This window comes from Hypanus sabinus, chromosome 18, assembly GCF_030144855.1.
Source record: "Hypanus sabinus isolate sHypSab1 chromosome 18, sHypSab1.hap1, whole genome shotgun sequence".
Classification (NCBI taxonomy): domain Eukaryota; kingdom Metazoa; phylum Chordata; class Chondrichthyes; order Myliobatiformes; family Dasyatidae; genus Hypanus; species Hypanus sabinus.
Window position 1 is genome coordinate 28,630,996 of NC_082723.1, and position 23,200 is coordinate 28,654,195.

Below are 23,200 nucleotides of genomic sequence, written 5' to 3' on the forward strand. Positions count from 1 at the left end.
GGACGTTACACACATTCTCCACTCCCTGTGTAAAATACTTACAGTACTATGCAAAAGTATAGATGCATATATATAACTATGGTGCCTGACACTGTTGCACAGTACTGTAGTAATTTTATGTTTTGCATTGCACTGCTGCCACAAAAATATTCATGACATACATACGTGACTGATGATAAATGTGATTCTGTTACGAGTCTCTATTGTGGACTGAGTGTGGAAGGGGGCAGGGAGAGTCAAATCGTGTGGGGAAGGGAGAGGGGAGGGAGCAGGAAGCACTAGAAAAGATATTCTGTAATGATCAATAAACCAATTGTTTGGAATCAAATGACCTTGCTTAGTGTCTCAGGGCTGGGCGTGTCTACACCCATGCCACCCCCTGCCTCTGGCACTCCTCTTCCACCTGTCCCACACCCCTCCCATGGTGTTCCACTCTCGCCATTTCCAGCATCCTTTGCTCCCACCAGATTTACAAACCCACTCTCCACTCTATATTGACAAACGCAGGACTGTGCAAAAGTCTTAGACACCCTAGCTATATATATGTACCTAAGACTTTTGCACAGTACTGTACCTCTGACATCCCCCCGCCCCATACTTTCCTCCAAACACTAAATTATGTCCCATCATGTTAGCTGTTACCATCCTGGGAAGAAGTCTCTGGCTATCCACTCAATCTATGCCTCTTAGCACCTTCTATACCTCTACCACAAGGGTTCCTAACCTTCTTTATTTGAAAAGTCTGTGGACCTCAGATTGGGAACTCCCACTTTATCAGGAGCATGATGACATTGGAAAGTACCAAATGAGATCAACCACGCGGCCTAAAATTTGAACACATTTGCCAAGAGTTATTATGCAGCTTTCTTTACAGATTAATCTCCCAGGTACATTGAAATGACATGCACTATCAGATAAACGGATTTAGAGATGTATCTTGTAGTGAGATTGAAAACCATCTTTTGAGCGTACCTGTTTTGTTGGTTGGAAGCCCAATTATTATTACAAGAGAAGCGTTGTTCAAACTTTTGGTAACCAAGTCCCCAAGGGCTAATTGATAATACAAATACAATTACATTTATTTATTTTAAAGTACTTGTTCTGTGAAGTTTGATTCAGCAAGGGTCTGAATAAATACTTTTCTTAAGTGAAAACAAAGGAGATTTATAAAAGGGTTTTTGTGGGTTAATGCAGTATAAAACAATGGAAGCAGTCAGATATAGTAAACCCTATAAACATAAACAGCAATGAGATGTTGTGCCAAATGCTCGATTATGCCACAAAAATACTCTGAAATGTTATACTAGACTGGAATCTTCAGTAATCAGCTGTTTGAATAATAATGACTTCTACACAAAGTTTCATGCAATTTCCTGTCAAAATAATTAACAGATCTTTAAAACCTTGAAATTAAGACAGAAAATGATGGAAAACAGCCAACATAATTTAAAACCCCCACCCACCCCAGACATTCTCTCTTCTCTCCTCTTACATTGGGCAGAATATAAAAAAAAATCTAACTCCAGGCTTCCACCACATTGTTAGAACACTATTGAATAGTTCCTTAGTATTATAAGATGGACTTTATCGGTACATGTGACTATAATAATCTAATTCCAAATCCAAATAATAATTACTTTGAAAATGAAGTAAAATATTTAAATATTTTATAAGTGTAATTTTGTGACAATGTGTGAGAGTCGTTAGTGTACAGAAACAGTAACACAATGAAAATAGGAATAAACGAAGAGTCCATAAGATATAGGAGCAGAATTAGGCCATCTGGCCCGTTGAGTCTGCTCTGCCATTTAATCACGGCTGATCCTTTTTCTTTAAAATCTCCTCCTCAACCCCAGTTCCCGGCCTTCTCCCTGTAACCTTTGATGCCATGTCCAATCAAGAACCCATTAATCTCTGCCTTATATATACCCAATGACTTGGCCTCCATAGATGCATGTGGCAGCAAATTCACCACCTTTTGGCTAAAGAAATTTCTCTATATCTGTTTTGGAAGGGCGCCCCTCTATCCTGAGGCTGTGCCCTCTTGTCCTAGACTCCCTCCAACATGGGAAACATCCTTCCCACATCTACTCTGTCCAGGGCTTTCTACATTTGAAAGGTTTCAATGAGATCCCCCCTCATCCTTCTAAATTTCAGTGAGTACAGACCCAGAGTCGCCAAACATTCCTCGTATGATAACCCTTTCATTCCTGGAATCATCCTTGTGAACCTCCTCTGGACCGTCTCCAACGTCAGCACATCTTTTCTTAGATAAGGGGCCCAAAAACTGTTCCCAATACTCAAGGTGAGGCCTCACCGATGCCTTGTAAAGTCTCAGCATCACTTCCTTGCTCTTGTATTCTAGACCCCTTGAAATGAATGCCAACATGGCATTTGCCTTCCTCACCACCGACTCAGCCTACAAGTTAACCTTCAGGGTGTTCTGCACAAAGACTCCCAAGTCCCTTTGCATCTCAGATTCCTGGATTTTCTCCCTGTTTAGAAAATAGTCTGCACATTTATTTCTACTTCCAAAGTGCATGACCATGCATGTTCCAACATAGTATTTCATTTGGCACTTTCTTGCCCTTTCTCCTAATCTGTTTAAATCCTGCATTCAACCTGTTTCCTCAACACTACCTTCCCCTCCACCAATCTTTGTATCAGTATGGAAGAGATTCTGCAGATGTTGGAAATCCAGAGCAATGCACAAAATGCTGGAGCAACTCAATGGAAAAAGAAGGGTGAGGAGAGAGAAATTACCAGAAGTTAGAGAAATTGCCATCAGTTTGGAGGCTATCTGAGAGTGGCCTCATCATGGCTGTAGAGGTGGCCATGTCAGAATGGGAATTAAAGTGGTTGGCCTCTGGGAAATTCTGTTTATTGCAGAAGTCCTCTAATTCCTTTTAATCTTCCCAGTAATAAAGCATATCCTACAGAAGGGCATTCCTACCCCCCATGATAATTATGTAATTATTGAATAATTAACAACAGCTCTGTGCTGCATTCCGACAACTTGAAGGATAAAGTCCAAAACCATTTTCTACACCCAGAGGAAATCCATGTGGTCACAGAGGGAGAACAGTGGATCTGAACACAAGTCGCTGCTATGCTGCCTCTCATAGTTTCCTAAAAACAAGTAGCGCACAAGTGCTCTTCTAGAAACTAAAGCAACCCATTCATCCCTTCAAACCTGCTCTGATGTTTAATTATCATTGATCTGCACCTCAGCCTATCCCATCTGGGGACAAAATACATGATGATCTTTGTTTGTAACATCATATTCATTCCAATGCCATCTGCAGGGATTCTATATGTTCTCCTTGTAAAGATATAGGTTTCCTTTGGGTGCTCGGCTTTCCTCCCACATTACAAAGACATACCCGTTAGTAGGTTAATTGGTAATCATAAGTTGTCCTATGATTAGGCAAGTGTTAAATAGGTGAATTGCTAGGCAATGCAACTCACTGGGCTGGAAGGACCTGTTCCACCATATATCTCTAATAAAGTCTAAACCAAGATAGAGTAAGGGATGATTTTTCATGCACTTTAAATTTTTGTGTAATTAAGTTTTGCTGTGTAATTTTGTGTCTGTGAAGATAGCTACATATTTTTCCCCATCTGTTTCCAGGAAGTATCTGAAACAAATACTTATTATATTAATATAGTCCATATATTTATTCCTTATTTTCAATTCAGACATCTAGAGAATGGAAAGTATGATTTGTACAGAAAGAAAATTGAATAGCACCAAAATGATCCAACACAAACCTGGAAACAGTGATAATTATTCCACGACATGGGCAAACTAGATATGAGCTACGACATTTAAACTGGAGCTCACTGTATCTCAGCTGCCTCAAAAGGTTGGATTTTGCCTTTTTGCCCTTAATCACAGTTGAAATGCACATGTTTCACACAAAGGCAACAGCTTTTCTACCATCTAGTTTCTTCATGTCTGACTTGGTCATTACACAAAGGAGGGGTATGAGGGGGATTGCAGTCCCCAAAGTCTCGCCTTCTATACAACATAAACAGAAACTGTGGATAATGGGCCCTCGCTGAATTCGCTGCACTTTAAGGCTCCCCATGGGATTTTGGTTTCACAGTTGTGACTGAAACTGCATCAAGACAGGATTTCTGACTTGTACCTTAATGACATTGTAAATACAGAAGTAAGAGGGCAACGGTGTGCAGCAGGCTTGCTAATAAGTATCTTCAATCTGTCCTTCTGTGGACTTAACCAACCAACCTGGAAACCTTTGGGGTCATTGACATAATCAGCATATTTTTGAAGAAATGTGCAAAAGAAAATGAAATTTATTCACAAGATACAGGTAACGAAGTTAAAATAATAATCTGCAATTTGGAAAAAGATGTACCTCTTTAACTTCAAAAAAAATCTTCAAAATGACATTACAAGCTCACGAAGCATCTTCCTTCATTAGTTTTTAATGCAGTAATTAATGATCTCTATAAGACCCAGAAAGACCAGAATGATTACCATTTATACACTTGCTGCAGAACTGCATTGCTCAGGAATTGCTACGTCTCTTTTATAATGAAATTCTTTAAATTACAAAATTAAGTGATTGAGAAATTAGACCAGCTTTTAGCAAGAGCCAAAAAGAGTCCCACTATTAAGAACACCATCCAAAACTCAGTTAATCAATGTAATTCTCAGTTTCTGGACAGGCTCCTGGGAACAGTTCTTATGTCAGTCCAAAGTCAGATTAAATATTTTAAACTATGGTCTCTCTGCCATAAGAAAGCTTACTGTTTCCTATGCTAATCAAACTAAGTACAAGAGCATTTATCTTTTAGTGAAGTTATGAAGTCATACAGCAAGGAAACAGGCCAATTGGGACCACGCTGACCATGATTCCCATCTAAGCCAGTCCCATATATCTGCATTTGGCTATGTCCCCCTAAACCTTTCCTATCAATGCACTTGTCAAAGAATCTTATAAGTTGTTAATATTTTGTTTGTAAGGTTGTTTGCTGAGCCCGGAGGTTAGGTCACAAACATTTGGCCACCAGTTCAGGTGACATCATCAGTGTGCAATTGATAGGTTCATAAATTGTGTCAAGTTCAATATGCTTGCTAATAGAGTCTTCCATTCAGAACCAGGCTTCTGAGAATTTTAAGAACCTATGTGCCTGTGGGATTGGGCTGAGTGAGCTGCGGACACCCGAGGAATCAATGGTCACAACAACCGATAACCGGGGATATTGGCCAGCTATCCTGTTGTTTGGACCCAGTGGAGAATAGAGTCCAGCATAGCAGCCACTATTCAGAACAACGAGTCGGACACAAGCTGTCTGCAGAAACAACACTCAGTTGCACACTGATGATGTCACCTCAAATGGTGATGAGACATTAGTGACCTAACCTGCAGGCCTGGCGAAAAATCCTACAAACACGCAGCCAACCCAAGCTACCAATCTTCTCTTTTATTTCAATGTTGATAATCTAGCTGTCGTAACAGTCTGGCAACTCCTTCTGTATGCTGACCACCTTCTGGGTGAAGCTATGGGGAAAGTTTGTTTGCTTTTCTCAGATTTATAGGGGCAGATATAAAACACTATTTAACTACCACTTTGAACTAGAGCTTCAAAATACATAATTTAAAAGTACAATGTTTTGATTCATTAAAGCAAGAGGTGCCACAGTTGTGAATCAGATTAGAAATCAAGTAATGGGCTTCAACTTGACAGAGTTAGTATAATCAAGTTCAATTTCAGTCTACTGTCATTCAACCATGCACATGTATGTATACCATCAAACAAAGCAACATTGCTCTGGGCCAAAGTGCACAACACAGTTCGTACAACTCACACACATAACATATAGTAATATTACCACAAATAGATTAACAAATAACAAGGTGTATGTACGAATCAAGTTAGAAAGTAAACAGTATAACGCTACTGATGCTTCGTATGTGATGAGACCAGGGTGGCGACAGGGAGGTCAGTAATCTTACTGCCTGGGGGAAGAAGCTGTTTACCATCCTAACAGCTCTTCATCAAATGCTACAATATCTCCTGCCTGGTGGTAGGGGGTCAAAGAGATTGTTGAATGGATGGGAAGAATCACTGACTATGCTGAGGTCCCTGCTTATGCAGCAATCCTGATAAATATCCTCAATTTTCTACAATTACCGCTCTGAATATAACATGGAAAAATGTGAGGTTGTATAATTTAGTGGAAAAAAATTTATTTTTTTAAAAAACGCTGGGTGCTTAGAAGATGTTGGTATTCGGATGGTCTTGGGTGAACTTGTACATGAATCACTGGCAGTTAATGTACAGAGTAATTGGGGAAGGCAAATGATATAATGAAAGAAATCTCCTTGTAACTTTGTAATGTAAAATACGCTGATTTGATGTGGTGCAGACAGCACATTTCACTGTATGAGTTGATGTACATGTGACAAATAAAGCTAATCTTAAAATCAATCTGATCTTTATTAAATGAGTAACACAGAAGTAGAATTATCTCACTGCAATTACATTGAACCCAAGTGTGATTGCATTGGTATATTGGGTATAATTCTGCACAGTATTGTAGCAGTTAGTGTAAGTCTTTACAGCATCAGCGATTGGGCTTTAATTCCTGATGCTGTCTGTAAGGAGTTTGTATATTCTCCCTGTGACCACATGTGTTTTCTCTTGGTGCACTAGTTTCCTCCCACATTCCAAAGACATAGGGGTTAGGGTTAGTAAGTTCTGCCTAGTCCCATCAACCTGACTGGCCTCTGGACTGGAGCCCTCCATACCCCTCCTACACATGTACCTATCCAAACATCTCTTAAATGGTGGTATTGAACCTGTATCCACCACTTCCACTGGTAGCTCGTTCCACACTCTCACCATCCTCTGAGTAAAGAAGTTCCCTCTCAGGCTCCCCTTAAATATTTTACCTTTCACCCTTAACCCATGACCTCTAGCTCCAGCCTCAACCAAACTCAGTGGAAATACCCCTCATAATTTTGTATAACTCTATCAAACATCACCTCATTCTTCCACCCAAATGAGAAATGACAATTCTGTTTACAAGTATATTCAAGACAATTTTGAATGCAAAAAGGATTAAGTATATGGAGTTAAGAAAGTATTGGTACTGAGGTAAAAAGTTGAAACATATTCATTCACTGGTAGTTGAAGTTTCAGACAGAGAACCTTCATCAGTCCTTTTGAAAGATCTCAGTCCAAAATGTCAACTGTATATTCCTCTCCATAGATGCTGCCTAACCTGCTGTGTTCCACCAGCATCTTGTGTGTCTTATTCTGGATCTTCAGCTTTCTCTGAATCTCACGTGTCATTGATTGGCAGAGCAGGTGCTAGGGGCTGAATGGCCTACTCCTGTTTATAGCTCTTATGTTGTCATCTTGAACAGCTTCTACACAAATCCAAATTCTTAGCAAGAAAATGAAAAGGGCTTATCTCTGTAAGGAACAAAGTTACGAAACACATCTTTTCATCCACAGAGAGAGATGTTCATTCATCAACCAACTTTAATTCACAAACAACTTATACCTCATATGGCGCTTTTGATCAGGGTAAATGTCCCAAGACACTTGAAACACTGGAGTAACGAAGAAAATGGTAAAAAAAAAACTTTAGTCAAAGAGGTCTCCAGATTCCACCATGGACAGTCTCAAGCACAGCTGTGAAAGGAAGAGGGTTGAGCACCAGGCTAGCATCCCAGTGCTACAGAAACACCAACAGAAGCTCCACAGACCTCATCCCTAGGAGAGGAAGTATACACCAAGTAGACTGGCCCAGGACTGTTGGCAGCAAGGATGACGGGCTTAAGATGATGAAAGAACTCTACATCCTTTAAAGAGCACCTTAGAAGGAAAGTGGATAGGTTTAATGGCTAAATTCAGATCTTTGATGGTCAGGGGTTTGGTATTAATGTTGAGGCAAACAGAAAAGAGCTGTTAAAACTCACTCAAGGTGCAGGAATGAAAGGCAGGTACATCAACTGTATATTATTTGGTTTGTATCAGAATCAGAATTTAAAATTTCATTCAAATGATTTTTTGTTATTCCCTGTTCTACTGTACTTATTAGGCATTATTGCTACTGCAAAGTACATTCATATTTAGATCTCAGTGCTGGATAAAACATTTATTTGTCAAAGAAAGTGATAAGATATTAAACAAAATAATTTCTCAATTGATGTTCTCAAAGAGTTAAAAATATTAAACATTGTACAGAAAATTTTGCTTTGATTCTCTGTCTGTTCAAATGCCAATATGCCTGCATGCATTCACCATCTGTGACCTTCTCCTGACAAGCCTTTTACACAATCTTTGAAAACTCTTTTACCCAGCTATCAGCTCGCTTCAAAGCTGACACTGCAAAGGTTTGATTCAACTAATATTTGTCAATGCACAAATTAGATTTTGTGAAGTAAGAGCCCGAATATTTCCAAACTTGGTGTGAAGGGAAGGGAAAGAAACTTGGCAAAACTGCACACAATTTATGCAAATCTGTTTAAATGTTCGCAGACAAACAAACATTTATTTTGCTTTTTGAAATGCTCTCCTAATTTGAGTGTATAACAATGAAAGTGAAGTAGGTAGAATCAAAGGGTGGCTTAACGGCTGCCCAACTGCATAAATATTCAGCTGAAGATTACAGGATTCATGTTCAGCCCCCTTCTTAGGTTTCTCCAAAACCCACATAGAATTCGAGGGAACAAAACTAGGGAGCAGATGTTAAACAATGCTGCAGTCTGTCCCTCCTTTCTCTCAATCCATACTTAGTGCTTTTAGGTCCTCAGTCAATATGGCTGGCTCATTCAATGGTTTTCCTATAGACTCTCTGTATTGTAACCACTGATCTATGCACAGGTCCGCTGTCAGTATTCCCAAACTTCCCAATGAAAGGGCATTATGCTAATTCTCTGTCTCCTACTCAATCTCTCCTGCTAACCTCAAATGAAAATCCACTGGAGTGGCCCAAGTCCCAGACTTCATTTCTAGCCTGTTCTGTTTGCCTTAGGGCCCTGCTGCTTGTTTTGACAGTGGATCCCCCCCAAGGTAGTTGGGATTAGCAGTGCTTGTTTAGATAAACTCGAATCAAGGTTTCCCAATATACAAGATCCCAATATAACTGAGATTTCAGCTACCATATCGTTTCATCTGGATAAACTTGAATTTGCACACAGTTATTCAAACTGGAGGCTATGTTAAATAAAAACAATGCACTGAGAAAATTAATTCTTGAAATCTTCACTGCTGGTATAGGAAGACTTCTGAGTGTTTGAAACAAACAAGTTAGGTACCACACAAATATCTTGAGGAGGTTTATTAAACAGGGAGAACTCTATGTGCTTTCTTCCTGTTTGAGGTCTGCCTTTGGTAATCAGTCTTGGGAGTTTTATAGCAATATAAAAAGAAATCTAATCAAACATAAAACATTGGAGCACAGCCTGTACTAAGATACTGGCTCTTCAGTCCATGATGTTGTGCTGACCTTTTAACCTACTCCAACATCATCTAACCCTTTCCTCCCTCCTAGCGTTCCATTTTTCTATCATCCATGTGCCTATCTAAGAAATCCTTAAATGCCTGTAATGACCACCATTCCTGGCAGTGCTTTCCATGCACTTTCTTCCGACATCCCCCTACACTTACCTCCAATCACCTTAAAATTATGCCCCCTAGTATTAACGATTTTTGTCCTGGGAAAATCTCTGATTTTCCACTCAATGTATGGCACTTTTCATCTTGTACACCTCAATCCAGTCTTCCTTTTATTGTAAGGTACATGTTAATACTGTTTGGTCTTTGCTGGTTGTCATATTAATGGGCTAGATTTTGTGTCAATATGCACATCAAGCATTACTTACATAGCCATCGTGTTATCTAAATGCATTTGTTTTTCTTGGTTAAGCCCAAGGTATACCATTGGTTTTACAACAGGTTTGTTAACAACAGGTATGAGAACAACAACCTGAGTCCCAATGTGGATACGACAAGAGAGATGATTGTGGACTTCAGGAAGGCACATTTCAGCCATTCTCCATTGCACATCAACAGCTCTGCCGCGGAAAGAGTGAAGAGGACAAAATTCCTTGGTGTACACACAGTGGATGATCTAACCTGGACCCACAACACCTCATTAGTCAAGAAAGCACGACAGTGTCTACACTTTCTGAGGAGACTGAGGCGTGCAAGGCTCCCTGCCCCCGTTCTAACAATTTCTACAGGAGCACATCGAGAGTGCCCTGTTCAGCTGCATCATTGTCTTGCAGCCCCTGTACCACACATCGGACTGCAAGACCCTACAGAGGGGAGTAAAAACTGCCGAGAGCATTACCAGAGTCTTCCTCCCCCCATTTGTGATATTTACAGGGAGCATTATATACAAAGGCCTGAAGCATTGTTGAGGATCCCCATCATCCATCCCCAATCTCTTTGACCCAGTACCCTCAGGAATGAGGTACAGGAGCAGCAGGACGAGGACTGCCAGACTGGGTAACAGCTTCTTCCCTCAGGCTGTGAGACTAATGAATACCCTGTCACCACCGAGGTCTCGTCACCAGGACAGCGAGCTGCTTGCTGTTTACCTGTGCTGCACACTACATGCATTTTGAATTATATTTTATTTACTGATTTGTGGTAATATTTTGTTTTATCTGCTGTGCCTGATGTATGTTTTGTGAGTGCACTGTGTTCTAGAGGGACATTGTTTTGTTTGGTTATATACGGCGATAAACTTGAAATTGAGCTCATCTGTGTTAATAATCCAGAAAGCACCAGTTCAAATCCATTGCAGAAATCTGAGAATTTAGAACACAGAACATAAAACATAACACTACAGTGCAGGCCCTCCAGTCCACGACGTTGTGCTGACCTTTTAATCTACTCTTAAGATCAATCTAACCCTTCACTCCTACATAGCCCTCCATTTTTCTATCATCCATGTGCCTATCTAAACGTTTCTTAAATGGCTGTAATGTATCTGCCTGTACCAGCACCCATGGCAGTGCGTACCACACATCTACGCTCTGTAAAATCGCTACCTCTGATATCCCTCCAACACTTTACTGAGGGAAAAAAAGTGTTTGGCTAACCACTTGATCGATGCCACATCATCTTGTACACCTCTATCGTCACCTCTCATCCTATTAGAAAAGCCCTAGATAGCTCGACCTATTCTCATAAGACATAAACAGAGGAGATTCTGCAGATGCTGGAAATCCAAAGCAACATACACAAAATGCTGAAAAACTCAGCAGGTCATGCAGCATCAATGGAGAGGAATAAGGAGTCAATGTTTTGAGCCAAGACTCTTCATTATGGGTGTTCCTGAAGCCTGAAATGTCAGCTGGAGTTTCTCCAGCATTTTGTGTGTGCTCTTTGTCAGACATGCTCTCTAATCTAGACAGCATCCTGGCGATTCTCCTCCGCATTCTCTCTTCCACATTCTTCCTACAAAGAGGTGACCAGAACTGAAGACAAGACAATACTCCATGTCATAGATCTGTTTCCAATCCATAGAGATTGCCCTTTACCTGTTGACTACTTTTACTTTGGAATGTTCTAAATCCTATTTCACAGCTGTTCTAACCCTCTTGACACAATGGTCACAGTTTCCTAAGTGCTCAATCACTGATACTTACCCTCTTGTCCTGCCTCATTTCCCTGATACAAATCAGACTTTATTTATTGATACAGCACAGAACGCACCTTTATGACACAATGATCCACGCCACCCAACAACCCACCAATTAACTCTGGCCTAGTCACAGGATAATTTACAATGACCAATTAACCGACTAACTGGTACGTTTTTGGACTGTGTGAGGAAACTGTAATGAGGTGACCAAAACTGGTTTAACCAGGGTTTTATAGAGCTGCAACATTACCTCATGACTCTTGAACTCAATCCCCTGACTAATGAAAGCCAACATACCATATGGTTTCATAATAATACTATCATTTTATTCCAATTTCTTAAAAAGTACCAAAATTGGTAGATGACAGCAATAAAGTTACCAAAGCACTGTTGGATTGTTAGAAACACTTCAGTTGGTTTACTTATAGCCTCAACCTGGCATCCTTGCCTGGTTCAAATGTACTGTAACTCCAGTCAACGACTAGCATATTTGGGCAAGGTGCCACCTGGGATGGTGTTGGAGGGATTTGAGACATGGTCTGAGAGGAATAACTCTCTCCCTTAATCACTGTTACTGTGTAGCTCTCGCAAGTTTGGTATTAGTTCCAGACTTTTCCAAAGATCGTCACCTTGTCTTGGTGGAGAGGTTTGAGAGTTCCTGAGGCCCCAAGAGTGATGCCATCTGGAACGACATGGTAGGGTCAAAGGAAAGTTCCAGACAAAGAACGATCCAAGACAGACCTCAACAGTGGAGCTGGCAGAGGATGATGGTACATTACAAAGCAGTGAAGATGGAGGAAGGCTGTAGCAGGGAAGGGTCCCAGTCATCTTGCATTCCATGTCACTGGACCCTGACCCCGATCTGTCAAGGACCGTGTGGTAGCTGCCTGTGCATCAGCCTCCCCACGTTAAACAAAGTCACTCATGGGTTTTCTGTATTTAAGGGAATAACCCCTTGGGAGAACATTATACTCAACTTGAGTGATCACACTAGTTTTACTACTACTGCTCCGAGCTCCAAAATGTTCATGCGAGCAGTGCCATTGTCAACAGGATTCTGCAGGGGTCCAAGTTGGGCCCACTACTTTTGGCACTATATGTTAATGATCTGAATGATTGAACTGATGGCTTTATGTCCATGTTTGTGGAAGATATAATAGACAGAATGAAAATAGTGCTGAGGAATCAGGGTGTCTGCAGAAGGCTTTGGACAGATTAGGAGAATAAATAAAGAATTGTGGGATTGTGCATTGCCACCAACATGTCTTGTTATTCTAGGCAGGAATGGCTGGAGAACCTGTTTGGATGTTTCATTAATGCCTTGACTAATGAAGGCAGTGTAGCGGTTGGCGTAATGCATTACAGCATCAGTGACCAGTGTTGACTTCCTGCCCTTGTCAGTAAGGAGTTTGTATGTTCTCCCCATGACTGTGTGAGTTTCCCATATTCTAAAGACATACATGTTAGGGTTCATCGGACTGTGTTAGTAGTTGACACAAATGACACATTTCACTGTACAGTTTGATGTATATGTGAAAAATAGGGCTACTCTTTATCTTTAGAAGTATGCAGTAAATACCCAGACACTTGGGAAAATTGATGTAAAGAGGGATCTTGGAGTGCAAACCCACAACTCCTAAAAGAGGCAACCGAAGTAGATACAGTGATAAAGTGTTTACTTTCATCACTTGGGGTAATGAGTATAAAATTCAGCAAGACTTGTTTCAGACTTTGTTTTGACCACTTTTGGAGAATGGAGTGCAGTTCTGACCACAGCATTACAGGAAGGATGCAGAGGCTTTTGAAAGGGTGCTACAGGAGGTTCAACAGGATGCTGCCTGGATTACAGAGCATGACCTAGCAGAAGAATTTGGAGAAGGTTGGACTGTTTGCTCTGGACTGTCAGAGGCTGAGGGGCAACCTGCTGGTTGTTCGTAAAACCATTTGAGCCAGATAGACAGAAACTTTTTCCCCAGGATGGTGTGAAGCGCGAGGGCTCAGCTTTGAGGAGAGCGAGGGAAAGATTAAAGGAGAGATGTGAGGCAAGTTGGCACACACATTATGGGCCGAGGCCCAGTTTCCAGTATTGTACTATGTTCTAGACATTTTAAGAAGCATCTGTTATTTGGAGATAAAGTGCTGTTACACAGTAGCAGAGCAGTCAATGTAATACTTCACAGCACCAGTTGTAAGATTGCGGTTCAATTCCCACCACTGTCTGTAAGAAGTTTGTACAGATGCTCCATGGCTTCCTCCCACATTCCAAAGACATACAGGTTTGGGTTAGTAAGCCGTGGGCATGCAATGTTGGTGCCAGAAGGGTTGTGGCACTTGTGGGCTGCCCCTAGTACATCCTCAGACTTTTGGTCACTGATGCGAATGACACATTTCACTGTGTGTTTCAATGTACAACACCTATTCTTATGTTAGAGGAACTTCCAACTATGTAGTTGTTGTTCCCTCACATGCACTGCATTCAGAAAATTGTCAATAACATTATGCACTTTCCTGGTGTTTTCCTATTCATTCTAAATACTTCATAAAAGTGGTTACTACTTGCAAAACTAATTTAAAGGTACCAGATGTATGGTCTTTTTGCAAACCTTTGTAACTAATTCATTTTAAATCACAGAGGCTGGGTATTAAAAAAAACACACTTTGAATTCCATGAATACTGAGCGTGAACTAATACACTAAAGGAGAAGAGGAGTAAGTAGAAGCCAGAATGGAGACTGGAAAATAAAAAAGGGGGAGGGACAAAATTTAATTCCCCTCCATAGATGCTGCCTGACCTGCCAAGTTCCTCCAACATTTTGTGTGTGTTACTTTAGATTTCCAACATCTGCAGTCTCCTGTGTTTAGAATTTGAAACTTTCTGCCAACAATCAACCCAACTTTCTATCTGGTCTGTACCCTGCTGTAGCTTTAGAAATGTTCCTCGCTATCCACAACACCACCAACGTTTTTTACTGATCGTACCTCCTATGCTCGCATCCAAGTCATTAATGTACATCACAGGCAACAAAGGTCCCAGCACTGATCTCTGCGGCACACCAGTGCTCACAGACCTCCAATCAGAAAAATATTCTTCCACCACTACCCTCTGCTCCCATCACCAGGCCAATTTTGGATCCAATTAGGCAGCTTACCTTGGATCCCATGTGCCTTTGCCTTCTAGACTAGCTTACTGTGCAGGACTTTGTCAAATGTCTTGCTAAGGTCCGCATAGGCAACATGTAATAGCCTGCATTCATCAATCTTCTTCATTAGCATCTCAAAATAAAATGTAATCAAGATATTAAACAACACGAGTAATGTAACAGTGAAGATTAATGTCAGTCTAGTCTTACAGTATTTATCCCTCCTTGCAAGTTTTCATGTTTTATTGTTTTACAACATTGCATCACAGTGGATTTAATTTGACACTGATCAACAAAAAGGGCTCTTTAATGTCAAAATGAAAACAAATTTCCACAAATTGGTCTAAATGTATCAGAATTATTAAAACACAAAATAATTGTGCATAATTACTCACTCCTTTTAAGTCAGTGTTTAATAGATGTGCTTTTAGCAGCAATTACAGCCTTGACCTCTGTGTGGATAGGTCTCTATCAGCTTTGCACATCTGGGGAAAGATTGCCATGTCCATTTTTCATTACAGAAACTGCTTGAGCTCTGTCAGATTGCATGGGGATCGTGAGTGAACAGCCCTTTTAAAGTCCTGCCACAAATTCTCAATTGGATTGATGTCTGCACTCTGACTTCAGGACATTAACTTCGTTGTCTTAAGCCAGGCTTGTGTAGCTTTATATTTGATGTCTTGCTGGAAAACAAATCTCCCAAATTAAAGTTCTTTCGCAGACTGTTTCAGGTTTTCCTCCAGGATTTCAATAGACAATAGACAATAGGAGCAGAAGTAGACCATTCGGCCCCTCGAGTCTGCACCGCCATTCTGAGATCATTGCTGATCATTCACTATCAATACCCAGTCCCTGCCTTGTCCCCATATCCCTTGATCCCCCTATCCATCAGATATCTATCTAGCTCCTTCTTGAAAGCATCCAGAGAATTGGCCTCCACCATCTTCCGAGGCAGTGCATTCCACACCTCCACAACTCTCTGGGAGAAGAAGTTCTTCCTCAACTCTGTTTTAAATAACTGACCTCTTATTCTCAATCCATGCCCTCTGGTACTGGACTCTCCCAACATCTGGAACATATTTCCTGCCTCAATCCTATCAAATCCTTTAATTATCTTAAACGTTTCAATCAGATCCCCTCTCAATCTTGTATTTTGCTGCATTCATCTTACCCTCTACCTTCACAAGCCTTCCAAGGCATGCTGCAGTGAAGTATCCCCACAGCACGATGAAGCCACCACGGTAGGGATGATATGTTTTTGATGATGTGTGGTGTTTGGCTTATGCCAAACGTAGTGTTTAATCTGAAGGCCAAAAAGCTCAATTTTTGTTTCATCAGACCATAGAATCTTCTTCCAGCTGACTTTAGAGTCTCCCACTCTGGCCGAGATTTCATTTGAGTTTTTATTCCCCAAAAATGGCTTTCTCTTTACCACACTCTCATGAAGTTGCGACTGGTGAAGTACCCGGGCAACAGTTGTATGCACAGTCTCTCCCATCTCAGCCGCTGAAACTTGTAACTCCTCCAGGGTTGTCATATGTCTCTTGATGGCCTCCCTCACTAGTCCCCTTCTTGCACGGTTACTCAGTTTTTGAGGACATCCTCTCCGAGGCTGATTTACAGCTGTGCTATACTCTTTAACCTTCATGATGATTGACTTAACTGTACTCCAAGGGATATTCAATGGCTCGGAAATTTTCTCGTATCCATCTCCTGGTGCTTTTCAGTAACCTCTTTGTAGTGTTACATGGAGTGTTTGTCTTCATGGTGTAGTTTTTGCCAGGATACTGACTCAGCAGCAGATGGACCTTCCAGATACAGGTTAATTTTTATCTCTGTCAATTGAAACACCTTGACTGTGCACAGGTGATCTCCATTTAACTAATTATGTGACTTCCAAAACCATCTGGCTGCAACAGTGATGATTTGGTGTGTCATATTGAAGGGGGTGAATACTTACATAATGAATTATTTTGTGTTTTATATTTGTAATTAGATCATTTTGTAGACATGTTTTCATTTTGACCCGAGTCTTTTTATATTTATCAGTGTCAAAAAAGTCAAATTAAATCCACTGTGATTCAATGTTAATACTTCCAGGCACTGTAGATACACTTTTTTGGAACTTTATAGAAACCACATCCTGGCAAAGTACTTTGATGTTTATTTTTATGGCTGTTCAATGGCATTCCCTACAATAAGTTGGAATAAATAAAAATAAATTTCAGCCCAGTGCAGTTCTTCTTGCTGCTACCATCAGGAAGGAGGTACAGAAGCCTTAGGACCCATCCACCATGTACAGGACCCCTCAACCAACAGGCTCTTGAACCAGAGGAGATAACTTCACTCAATTTCATTTGTCCCATCAAATGAAAGGGGTGGTGGGGGGGGGTGGATGAAGCCAGAAAAAGAAGGTTAGGGAGGGGAAGGAGTATAGTCTGGCAGGTGATTAGTGAGACTAGGTGAGACGGAAACTGGTTCGGTGCATAGGTGGCAGAGGGGTGGGGTAATGAAGTAAGAAACTGGGAAGTGATAGGTGGAAAAGGTAAGTGATGGGCAGATGGGGAAAAGAGAGGGCTGAGAGGGGAACTGGAATGGAGAGAAGGAGGGGTGAGAAATTTTGAGATAAAAGTTAGAGATATCGATGATCAAGTTGACGTACTGAGGAATTTTTTAATACTTCCGATTCCTTTTCTAATTGATTTACTTCGGGGCATCAAAGTTACGTAGAAAATACACTACCAATTCACTGAACTGCCAAAAGTTTAGCAAAAGAACTTCTATAATTTGCACAGATTTGTGAATGTAAAGCCCTCGGGTGAATCAGAACAAGTAACTGATGTTTCTGTAGAGAAAGATAGACTGGTGAAAGATTAGTAGCAGCTGCAATGATTCAGGATCTTGGGGCACCTAATGTGGCTATCTTGCCAGTAAGAACACATTACACACCTTAGTAATCAGAAATATCTTGAATTCCTAGGTAGTTAGAAATCCAAAACATAACATGCTCACCGTGTTCATCAGAATAAAAGCAACAAAACAATAACAAATCAAACCCCTTTTCCTTCTTCCCAGCCAGCTACCCACTCACTCACAAACACGCAATGTGCTCTAACCCCAGCCTGAAGTTTGATACAGCCATAGACCATGGTAGCGAAACGGTTAGCACAACACTATTACAGCTTGGGGCATTGGAGTTCAGAGTTCAATGTCAACGTCCTTTGTAAAAATGTTTGTGCTTTCTTCATGTATGTGTGGTGAACTACATATACCTGTCTGGACAGGCCCCCCCCCCCCCCCCGCTGACTGCTCCTGTGGCTCCTCTCACTGACCGTCGCTTCTCCCATGGACCCCGGTATAAAGGCAATTGGGGACTCCGCCCCGGCCTCAGTCTCCAGGGTGCAGTGTGGTGGTCAATTGCTGCTTGTTCTTTCTTCCAGCCAATAAAAGCCTATATCTTGCCTCACGTCTCCAAGAGTTATTGATGGTGCATCAGTATGTTCGTTGGTTTCCTCTGGGTGCTTTGGTTTCCTTCCACAGTCCAAAATGTACTGGTTAGCAGGTTAATTGATCAATGTAAATTGTCGATTAAGCTAGTGTTAAATTTCTGGGACTAGTTCACAAGGCATGGGATAGATATGTCTCACAGAAGAAGTTTTTCTCAAATGGCGGGGTAGACAACAGTGGCTGATAAAGGAAGTTAAGGACTGCATAAAAGCCAAGTAAATGGTAGCAAAAGTAAGTGGGAAGTTGGATGATTGGGAAGCTTTTAAAATCCAACAAAAGGCAACTAAAAAAGCTATAAGAAGAGAAAAGATGAAATATGAGGGCAGATTAGCCAATAATATACTTTTACGGTTATATAAAAAGTAAAAGGGAGGTGAGAGTTGATACTAGACCAATGAAAAATGATGCTGGTGTGGTAGTAGTGGATGACAGAAACAGCAAGTGAGCTTAATGGGTACTTTGCATCAGTCTTCACTGGAAGACACTAGCAGTGTGTCAGAGGTCTGTGAGTGTCAGGGAGCAGGAGTGAGTGCCATTGCTATTACAAAGGAAAAAGTGCTCGGCAAACTCAAAGGTCTTAAGGTGGATAAGTCACCTGGACCAGATGGACTACATCCCAGAGCCCTGAAAGAGGTTGCAGAAAAGATAACGGATGTGTTGGCTATGATCTTTCAAGAATTACTTGATTCTGGCATGGTCCTGGAGGATGGGAAGATTCCAAATGTCACTCCAATCTTCAAGAAGGGAAGTAGGCAAAAGAAAGGAAACTATAGGCCAGTTAGCCTAACCTCAATGGTTGGGAAAGTGTTGGAGTCTTTTATTAAGGACAAGGTTTTGAGGTACTTGGAAACTAATGATAAAATAAGTCCAAGTCAGCATGGTTTCTTTGAAGGGAAATCTTGCCTGACAAATCTGTTAGAGTTCTTCAAGGAAGTAACAAGCAGGGTGGACAAAGGAGAGGCTGTGGATGTCATTTACTTGGGTTTTCAGAAGGTGTTAATGAGGCTGCTTAACAAGATCAAATCCTATGTTGTTACAGGAACGAAACTGGCATGGATAATGGAATGGCTGACAGGCAGGAGGTAGCAAGTGGGCCTTTTCTGGTTGGCTGCCAGTGTAGTTGTGTTCCTCAGGGATCAATATTGGGACCGCTACTTTTCACCTTGTTCGTCAATGATTTAGATAGAGGAATTGATGGCTTTGTGGCAAAGTTTGCAGATGATATGAAGATAGGAGGAGGTGTAGATAGTGCTGAGGAAGCAATGCAATTGCAGCAGGACTTAGACAAATTGGAAGAATGGACAAAAAAGTGGCACAAGGAATACAGTGTTGGGAGATGTATAATAATGCATTTTGGTAAAAAGAACAATAGTGCAGACTATTTTCTAAATGGGGAGAAGGTTCAAACTTCAGAGGTGCAGGGGGACTTGGGAGTCCTTGTACAAGACTCCCAGAAGGTTAATTTGCAGGTTGAGTCTGTGGTAAAGAAGGCAAATGCAATGTAGGCATTTATTTCAAGGGGAATAGAATATAAAATTAAGGAGATAATGCTGAGCCTTTATAAGACACTGTTCAGGCTGCATTTAGAGATTGTCAACAGTTTTGAGCCCCATATCTCAGAAGGGATGTGTTGTCATTGGAGAGAGTCCAGAGGAGGTTTACGAGAATGATTCTGGGAATGAAAGGGTTAACTTATGAGGAGGGTTTGGCAGCTTTGGGTCTGTTATCGCTAGAATTTAGAGGATTGCAGTGAGATCTCATTGAAACCTACCGAATGTTGAAAAGACTAGTAGGGTGGATGTGGAGAGGATGTTTCCTATGGTGTTGGGGGGGGGGGGGTACATAGAACTAGAGGGCACAGCCTCAAAATTCAGGGCAACCCTTTAGAATAGAGGTAAAAAGGATTTTATCTTAGCCAGAGAGTAGTAAATCTGTGAAATACTCTGCCACAGACTGTGGCGGAGGCCAAGTCTGTGAGTGTATTTAAGGTGGAAGTTGATTGTTTCCTGAGTGGTCAGAGCATCAAAGGATACGGCACGAAGGCAGGTGTATGGGATTGAGTGGGATCCAGATCAGCCATGATGGAATGGTGGAGCAGACTCGAAGGGTTGAATGGCTTAATTCTGCTCCTATATCTTATTGTCTATGGCCTTAAATAGGTGGATTGTTGGGCAGTGCGGCTTACTGGGCCTGAAGGGGTATTCTGCACTGTATCTCCAAATAAGTAAATTCACCATGATTATCTTTAATCAAAAAATATCCATTTCAATATTTACAAGACATTTGGACAGGGACGTACAGAGGAAAGGTTCAGTGAAGTGACGGCCAAATGTGGGTCTAGCTCAAGTAAACAATTTGGTCAGCAAGGTTGGGTTGGGCCAAAGGGCCTTTTACTGTGCTGTATAACTCTATGACTGTAAAACATAACCAATAAGGGTCTTACATAATGCAAACTCATGCAGAAAATTGAGTTTTAATTGCAAGGCCATTCTGGAAAAATTCAAAATGTTGGATTAAAAAGGAAGTTGCTTGCTGCACTACATTAGCTGGCATTATTGATTTTTATGAAACATTATTAACATAACTTCCTGCAATGTGTGGAGAATTTATCCAGCTTTATTGTGAGAAGCTGCTATTGTTTGTTTCCTTTGATCTTTAAATGCACTTTTCTTGAATAAATTTGTCATTAGTTGCTATACAGTCAACTGTTTTTGGCAAATCATTTGCCCCACTCTTAACTCTGCACCATCAGATGAAGTAATTAGGAAAGGGAATAGATCATTGGTCTTACACTCAGAGGCCACATTATTAGGTACACCTTGTTTATGCAAATATCTAATCAGCCAATGATGTGGCAACAACTCAATGTATAAAAGCGCGCAGGCAAAGTCAAGAGATTCAGTTTTGTTCAGACCAAACATTTGAATGGGGAAGAAAAGGGATATAAATGACTTTGCCTGTGGAACGATTGTTGATGCCAGGCGGGGTGGTTGGAGTATCGCTGGAACTGCTAATCTCCTGGGATTTTCATGCACGACAGCCTCTAGAGTTTACAAAGAATGGTGTGAAAAGCAAGAAAAACATCCAGTGAGTGATAGTTCTCTGGGTGAAAATGCCTTGTTATAGAGAGAGGCTAGAGGAAAGTGTACAGGCTAGTTCAAGCTGACAGGAAGGCAACAGGAACTCAGACTCAGAAACCACGTTACAACAGTGAGTTGCAGAAGAGTGTGTCTGAATGCACAACATGTCACACCTTGAAGTGGATGGGCTACAGCAGCAGATGACTGCAAACATATATCCAGTGCTACTTTGTAGTTACAGGAGGGATATCATAAAGTGACCACTGAATATATTTGGAATAAACTCCACTCTTTGAAAACTTCAGTTCATCTTGACATTATTCACCAAGTACATTTACATGTTTTAGGAACTTGCTGTGGTGTGCTGTTAGGACACGACATACAACCAAAAGAACAGCATTCAACAATTATAAAGATTTATATAAAATAAGGTCAGAGCTCAAAATACAGATTTGGAGTAATATGTGCATAAATACTATCATGTATTTACAATGTAACTAGCATTATGAAAAGTGATTTAAAGTGTTAAAAGAGTAAATTATCACCAAGTTACATTAGTGATTTTTCTCTTGGGTTCAATGAGATTGTTTACATCAACATTTAATGATGCTATTTTAATTTTTTAGAACACTATATTGTGTTGAAACAGGCTTAGGAAATTAACCAAGAAATTAATTTTCATCTTCATATTAACAGCTGGTAATTGAAATAATTGGTCACTTGTAAAATCGTGTAATGAAAAATAAGCATTGATTATCCTCGTTGGATAGATTACTTGAAAATAGGCATATTTGCAGTCATATACCTTCCAGATCCTTCATGTTATCATGGAGATAATTTGTTAAGAAATAAATTGTTCCAGTTTTGGAATATTAATTTGATTTAAGAATTGAGAGGTTAAAGAAAAATAAAAATAATGTATAAACATTGTATTTCCAAGCAACGCACACAAATGCTGGAGAAACTCAGCAGGTCAGGCAGCATCTATGGAAAAAAAAGTACAATTGTGTTTTGGGGTGAGAGGTCATCTATACTTTTTTTTTCATAGATGCTGCCTTGCCTGCTGCATTCCTACGACATTTTGTATGTGTTACTTGGATTTGCAGCATCTGCAGATTTTCTGTTGTTTGTGATTGTATTTCCAGTTTGTTGTGCTTTGGTCAGGGACTGATTGAAGTCAGGATGGGGTTAGGATTGTGCCTGAGTATCTGTATTACTGTCATTTAAATAGAAATTAAAGAAGTAATCATTGAGATATTTAGAGTGCAACATGTTCATTATTTGGATAATTAAATGGTTTAGCAGGAATATTGGAATGAGAGAGCTAGCACGTCAATGAAAAGAATTAGTTGGACTTGGAATCTTAAAATGCAAAATGAGCTCTTTGAGACTGCTGACATTAAGTGATCTATGATTAAGCAATCTATGGGGCTTTCTCTTAACTCTACAATTTGTGTTCTTGATATTTATTGCTTATTTATTTATTTTTGTATTTGCACAGTTTGATGTCTTTTACATATTGGTGGTTCGTCCGTCTTTGTTGTGTGCAGTTTTTCATTGATTCTATTATACTTCTTTGTATCTACTGTGAATGCCTGCAGGAAAATGAATCTCAGCATCGTATACGGTGACATATATGTACATTGATAATAAATTTACCTTGAACTTTTAATCTATGCCTTGGAGTTCCAAACCTGGGGTAAAAACTGCTAATCAAACCCTACCCCTCAATTTTATAACCCTCTATCAAATCATTTAGCCCTCTATGTTCCAATGAGAAAATATCCATCTCTCCACTGATTCATGCCAGGAAAAAGCTTGGTGAATTTCTT

General features: G+C 40.5%; 1 protein-coding gene across 6 annotated transcripts in view; it reads left to right on the forward strand.

Moving 5' to 3' along the window:
• Positions 1–23,200, forward strand: part of LOC132407438 (DENN domain-containing protein 1A-like) — a 606,259-nt gene that overhangs the window by 162,754 nt on the left and 420,305 nt on the right. The window lies entirely within an intron of this gene.